The sequence below is a fragment of the Silene latifolia genome, chromosome 1, assembly GCF_048544455.1.
Source record: "Silene latifolia isolate original U9 population chromosome 1, ASM4854445v1, whole genome shotgun sequence".
In the NCBI taxonomy this organism is placed as follows: Eukaryota; Viridiplantae; Streptophyta; class Magnoliopsida; order Caryophyllales; family Caryophyllaceae; genus Silene; species Silene latifolia.
In genome coordinates this window covers 84,857,035-84,863,956 of record NC_133526.1, presented here as the reverse complement: position 1 = coordinate 84,863,956, position 6,922 = coordinate 84,857,035, and the positions used below count along the sequence as shown (strand labels likewise).

Below are 6,922 nucleotides of genomic sequence, written 5' to 3'. Positions count from 1 at the left end.
TTAAAGACCGCAATAAAGAAAACCTCATGAAAGACACGACCATCAAATCCTTGTTTCCAACACGTGTCAACGTCCTCAATACCGATATCAAAGATGCATGAATCCAAATCCATGAAAACACCATAAAAGACTCTTCTTCTTCTTTACCCATTAAAATAAGAGACCTTAAAGGTAGGTCTAAAGGTCCATATAAATAATTCTCATAAAAATATTTGGAGAATAAATTATTGTAAAGGTAAGAGCAAGGATTGTGAAAATATAATTTATCAATAAGTTTGGAGGAAGAAAAGATATTCAACAATGGAGTCAAAGGGAGAAAAGAAGAACAAAAGAGAGAAATAGAGGAAGAGGCCGTGCGGCACTTCACGCGTGAGAAAAGAGGGAGAGCAACATGCTTGCTTGCTTAGGTTTAGGTTTCACGCGAGAGAAAAAGAAGGATTGACCTAGTTGCTTGCTAGGTTAATTCTATTTATAAGGAGATCAACTAATGGGCTTTGGGTCCATTAGCTCACACAATGGATTATCCAATTACAAATCAGCTTGGATATTATTAAAACGAAAGGAGAGCTTATAATAGAAAGATAATCATTAAATTAAAATAGTAAAATCGTGCACGGACATTTTAACCCATCAAAAGTATATCAAAACGGGAAATAATAAAATAGAGAACGAAGACGATAAATATAAATATTCAAAATACATTATTAAATCTCGAAATAATTAATTTAATAAAATACTTTTATAATAAAAATATTATTATAAAATACGGGGTGTTACATTTTGGGTTATGATGAACTGTGGCTGAACAAAGGGAATAGTGCGATAGGAATTGTCCACCCCTTGTCAGGGTCGTTTGAAATCTCAAGGCCACTCGAGGAGTAGTGAATTGGAAATGCGTGGCCACGCTCGGAAGGTATCTATGGTAGATAATTCCGGTCAGACAGTTACACTCCAGATCGAGGAAACCACTCAAGATATGATCATGTGCAAGTACGACCTGCAAGACACCTTGCATTGAGTGGGAGATTGTAATAGGACAAGAGTCACTACTACAAAATTAGACATAATGCAACACTTTTGGTTGCAACACTTACGGTTTGTGTTGCAAGTTTTAGTTAATTAAGCAACGCTTTATTTAAAAATGTTGCTTTTACTTACATAGGGCATCACTTTAAATTAAGTGTTGCAATGTATTACTATAAAGGCAACGTTCTTATACAAATGTTGCATTTTGTCGCAACACTTGAGCAACACTTATGTCACATAAGTATATTCCCTCTAAAATTTTTTCATTTTTAGTTTTTGCCACTAGTAGAAAAAGTAGATTAGGCGGAAAAAAAAAGGCTGCGATTCTTATTATTAACCGTAGCCTTTTATAAAAGACTACGGTTGTTGATAAACAACCGAAGCCATAAATATGGGACAAAAAAAAGGCTACGGTTCTATCAACAACCGAAGCTTAATATGAAGAAAAGGCTACGGTTAATTGTATAACCGAAGCCTAAAGTTTTATACAGTAATAAATTTTGGTACGCGCACTCGGTCTATAATTCCCCTAGAATTCAAAAGTCCCCTCTACCACCTCATTAGTGCTCATCACCGCCATCAACATAATCAATCTCACACAAAATCAGACCTCCATTTTCGGTATCCATTGATCAATCTCACACAAATCTCTACCCTCACCCTTCATTTTCGAGGTACATTCAAATCCCTCTACTTCTTCTCTCTGATATCCCCCAATTCCTCTCATTTTTTTGTTAGGGTTTTACAACAATTATCACCATAATTCGCATTTTGACCATACTAGGATATCAGGGTTCAAGTTCTCTTGGTTTAACAATGGGGAACTGGCCAACTCGATGGTGGCATAACCTTTGGCGCTGCCAGGTACCTCGATCTCTATCTCTTGATTTTGTCGATTTCTTACAATCTTATCGATGAAAATCGAGGAGCAGCGGCTGATGTTCATACAGATTCCTAAGTCGGTTATTGCGATTTCATATGATTTCTGAGTAGCAAAGGTAATTGCTCTTCCTTCTAATTTTTAATCAATTTATGTTAGTTTTGTTTGATTTCTAGGGTTTATGTTGAACGTATCATTTTAAACTAATCATTTATGTTAGATTGTTGTTGATTAGGAGTAAATTTCTGAATTGTACTGCTATAAATTGCTTGAACGCAGAAACTATGTAAACATTATAATCATCCGGTGTCCATTTCGTCCGAATTAGGAGTTTTTCTATGTTAATTAGTTTAGAATTCGATTTGTGGTCTTCAATTTGTCCACATCTCTGATACATACACTCCTGTACTGAATCTAAGCTCACGTTTTTATTTTCTATTCAACGTTCTTATTGTGTTTCAATCAGATAGTATGTTCATTTAATTGAATTTGGTCCACCATTTTTCCTCAAGGTCATATGGATTCATGTTCTTACTTTCGCTGATTTGGTCGCACCACTGGTGGACCTTTCCAATTATCTATACTTCCTTTTTCATTTGTTTTACGTCAAATGTTCTTATATGTCTGATGCAGCAAAACATATATATGGACTTCTTGTAACTTTACTTTTAAAAATCACTTATAGCTGCTTTGCTTTTGGATTCTTACTTAAAAGGCCAAGAAGTATTAAGGGTAGTAGTTCAAAGTTTTAATAGGCTTAAGGGAAAGGATCTAGAATTTGGAGGATTGTGGTCTATATGAACTCTTTAGATGTTAATTGCTTCAAGATTTGGTTACAACCTAAGCGTGTTTTCATGCTCATTAGCATGTATTTACTTGGTTAGATAACAGAGTGAGGAAGGGAAGAGGAGAATCATTCTAGCTTTCTGTTATGCTTGAAACTGCTTTATTTTGTTCCTAAAGACTTGATGATAAAGCTATACAGAGAATAGAGTTCACCAGCCTTCTTCTCGTAATCCAATTATGGTGAGCTACTAGGTTTGTATTTCTCTTGATAGAGGATTGCACGGATTTATTGACAAGTGCTTTTCTATGTAAGAATTACTTGAATTTTAATGTATCACAGATCCATTGCTCTATGTTGCAATTTTTTGTTATATTTGAGTGACTTTTGTTGTAATATTAATTGATATTTTGCTTCCTTTATGCTCCTCTCTTTAGTTCTTCCCTCCTTTAATCTCTTACGCATGCCCTTTACAATCTTCTTTTTTACTCTAAATTCGGGCTTTGTTTTCACAATTTCTTCGAGCTTGCTTCTAAATGAGCTCTTGAAAGTAGATACTTGTTGCAGGTTGCAGGAAACTGGAGGTAAAAGCATCTATGGTCTTACGTTCAAGGATGATAATTTCAATTGTAAGCTTACATATGGTGTGGATTATAAATTGCTCAAATATTTGCTGATGAGTCCTTGTTTAATGGTGTTAATTATTTCTTATTTAAAATTACTGCAGTATCCCTTATTGGAATTGGAAATTTCAGCATGGATGCAGGTCCCAACACCAATAGAAGTCAGTTTTTTACATGTACTGCCGAGGTCTGACTTGCACTTGATTTATTTTTCTTCTAAATGGTTCTCTAGATTTCTGAATTATGCTGGAACACTTTCTTATACTTTTCATTTACTATCCTATACCCATCTCGGCTTTTACTGCCTCCATAACGTATGCGTGTTCTCCAATCATTAATCGTCTTATTTGTGTGTACAAACTGCACAACTGATTTTTTTTATGGTTGTACTTTTAATTTGTGTTATTGTTGTAAATACAGGGTTATTATAAACTATCAATTCGTGGGTAATGTGGACTGATTTTCATGTTAGTATTTACTCAAAATCTTATATGAGACCATCTTATGTGAGCGACGAAGCCATTATAACTCTATAGTTAAATGAGGGATATCTATGTATTTTTGGGTTGGTCTATGATTGTGCTACTTAACTGTCTTAGGCGACTCTTTAGATTTATGAGTTGTCTTCTTTTCTGGTAGGTTATTCGAGCTGCAAAATCTGATTCCAGTTTAGCAAACAACAATCTGCCCCTTCCGTACATTTTTTTATGGTAGGTTATTCGAGCGGAAAAGCCTCTGATGTTGATCTCTTTGGTGTGATTATGGCTGGGTTCACTATATACCGGACAGGCCTTTTGCAGAGATATGGCACACAAATCTCTTCAGTTATACACCCTACAATCACTCTAGCTATTTTCTGCACATAGGCAGGCTGGGTTCATTCACTGCATTCTGCACACAGGCTTCTGATCTCTTCAGTGCAATTGAATCACTCTATTTTCTGCACATCCTTGTTAGTTGTCCTTTAATGCATTGCTTATTTCCTGATAAGTGTGACGTCTATGCAGTGATATGGCACACAAATCAAAGCCTTTGAATTCCTCAAATCTAATTGTGTTCCATTTTTTATGTTATAGGTTGCTTTGGGTTGATTTTTTGTTCGGATAGCAACATATATATGATCACAAGTATAGAACATTGAAGACTTTCAATAATCGTTAAGCAATTGTTCTATTTAACCATTTGTTAAATTATTTGTTCTACTTAATTAAACATTTGCGAAGTTCTACTTTTGATCCTTTTTTGAAATGTAATTGACATGTTTTTGAGACTGAATCTATTGGGATTTTGTAATGTTTTGCAATTGAATGCACAATTAGTGAGAATTACAATTGTTGTCTTACAAGTCTTTATGTTTCACTTTATTAATTAAGTATTGTTTTTGGATAAACTAGTGTTGCATTTGTTTATCATAAGTGTTTTTTTTGGATGTAACTTGTGTTGCGTTTTCAAAATAAAAATGTCGCATTTGTTTGATATAAGTGTTGTTTATCAACATGAAAAGTATTGCATTAGTTCAGGAAGTGTTGCTTTTTTTCCATAAGAATTGTTGCATTAGCAGATATAAAATGTTGCCTTTGCAATTGGAAAAAAGCGTTGCATAAATATAACCAATGCAACACTTTACAAAAGTGTTGCATCAGATTAAAAAGTGTTGCATTAAGCGTTGCAATGAGCTAATGCAACAAGACTTTATGTAGCACTTGATTAAGTGTTGCATAAACTCTATAGCAACATTTATATGACATTACGCAACAATAGCAAAGTGTTGCTACAGAATCACAATGTAGTAGTGAGTATTGGTGATGCACACTTGTCTCGAACAAGTGGGAGATTGTTGGAATATGTGTCCTCAAAAATAGTGCGATCACATGATTTAATATCATAATTAAATCTCATATTAAGAATACGAAAGGGATGATTCATTATATAGTCAACTGATTGTCATTAATCGGTAATGATTGGCTAACGAGAGTTTGACATTACTGTCGTATGACAGTGGTGGTCAGTTGATCCCTTTAGGTCACACCTATATGATGAGGCCCAAATAGATAGTTAATTAATTGTATGCGATACAGATTGATTAATTCCTTAATTATGGGAGTGCGATTTTACGTCTTATTTTAATGTGATTAAATAACATTTAATTTAGTAATTAAGTGTTAAATTACTAAATTAGTTGAGGTTTTATATAAGTTTTGAGGTAGAGGTAATTGGTTATTTAAAGTTACAAGGAGTTGTAATTTTAACTAACTAGCAATTATAGGACCCATTATATATTGATATAATGATAGTATACTACTCAAAAGTGGAGTGTATACTATATTATTAATTATAATATTTAATTGTTAAATGATTACATTAATAATTAATTTTGTAAGATAATTAAACATAAGACTTATAAGCATTTGTGGGACAAATGACAAAAGGCAAAGATGGACCAAAAAGGGTCCATATTGCCGGCCAAAAGAGAGAGCAAAAGATGCTCCTTTTGTCTTGTTTATTTTGGTTAGAGTGTGATAGTGACATATCACATAAGCTTTAATCATACTACGTCTTACATCACTCTACCTATACAATTGATACAAGTAAAAAACAAGAGAAAAATATTCCCCCCCATGCAAAGAGCAACCGGTTTTTGCTCTTATATATGAGCACTTGTTGCTCATTTTTCCAACTCTTGCTTTTGCTTGTTTTTACTCATATTTCCTCACATGCAAAATCCTCCAAACACTCTCTAATACTAATACTCTCCAACTATTACTAGAAGTAGTAATACTAGAAATATTAGTAATATTAAGGTAGCATTTCTACTACATATCTAGTTAATATTAGTGGAATTTTTGAGTTAAATCTTGGGTGCAACTTATTGGAGTGTCTTCTATACTTGGAGTCTTAGGAGAATCATCCATCATATTAAGCTTAAGAACAAGTGAAGAAAGGTGACCTTACTTGTGCCCATATTTTTGAACCAACCTACAATGTAAGGGACATTGTTTTTCTTATAAATCTCTTATTTTGTTATGCATGCACTAGATCTAATGAACAAATAATTAAGAAGTTAATTAGTTCACTATTAGAAGAGTCTAATAATAGGTATATGAACCTAACAATGTTTTCACTTTAGCAGGAGCAGCTGTATCTTGGAGATCCTCCAAGCAAACGTTTATTGCGAGATCAACAATGGAATCGGAATTTATAGCTCTCGAATTGGCTGATCGAGAAGAAGAGTGGTTGAGAAGTTTGGTAGCGGACATTCCTTTTTGGCCAAAGCCCGTGCCATACGTGCCGCTACACTGTGACTCGCAATCTTCCATTCATGTAGCCAAGAATAAGGCTTATAATGGCAAGAGTAGGCATATACGACTAAGGCATAATATTATTTGTAATTTGATCAAGTTTGGTGTTATTTTTTTAGATTATGTGAGGTCGGAAAGTAATATTGCCGATCCGTTGACAAAGGCCTTAAACAAGAAACTAGTTTCAGAAACTGCTAAAAAGATGGGATTGTGCCCACCTACGTAGTGCTTTTACGATGGATACCCAATCCGGTTTACCAGATTCAATGAGGTCAAACGAAATCGTCTGGCATTGCTTGTATTTTTATTT

The 6,922-nt window shown here is 34.2% G+C and overlaps 1 long non-coding RNA gene across 5 annotated transcripts; it reads left to right on the top strand.

Annotated features, from left to right (window-relative positions):
* Positions 1-1,563: 1,563 nt before the first annotated feature.
* Positions 1,564-4,652, top strand: LOC141607404 (uncharacterized). 5 transcript variants are annotated; one of them, XR_012526912.1, is made up of 4 exons: positions 1,564-1,700; positions 1,811-2,024; positions 3,245-3,319; positions 3,418-4,652. It is a non-coding gene; the product is annotated as an uncharacterized LOC141607404 (long non-coding RNA). The 5 variants fall into 5 exon arrangements; XR_012526913.1 differs by having other exon boundaries at positions 1,564-2,024; positions 3,258-3,319; XR_012526911.1 differs by having other exon boundaries at positions 1,564-2,024.
* The last annotated feature ends 2,270 nt before the right edge of the window (positions 4,653-6,922 follow it).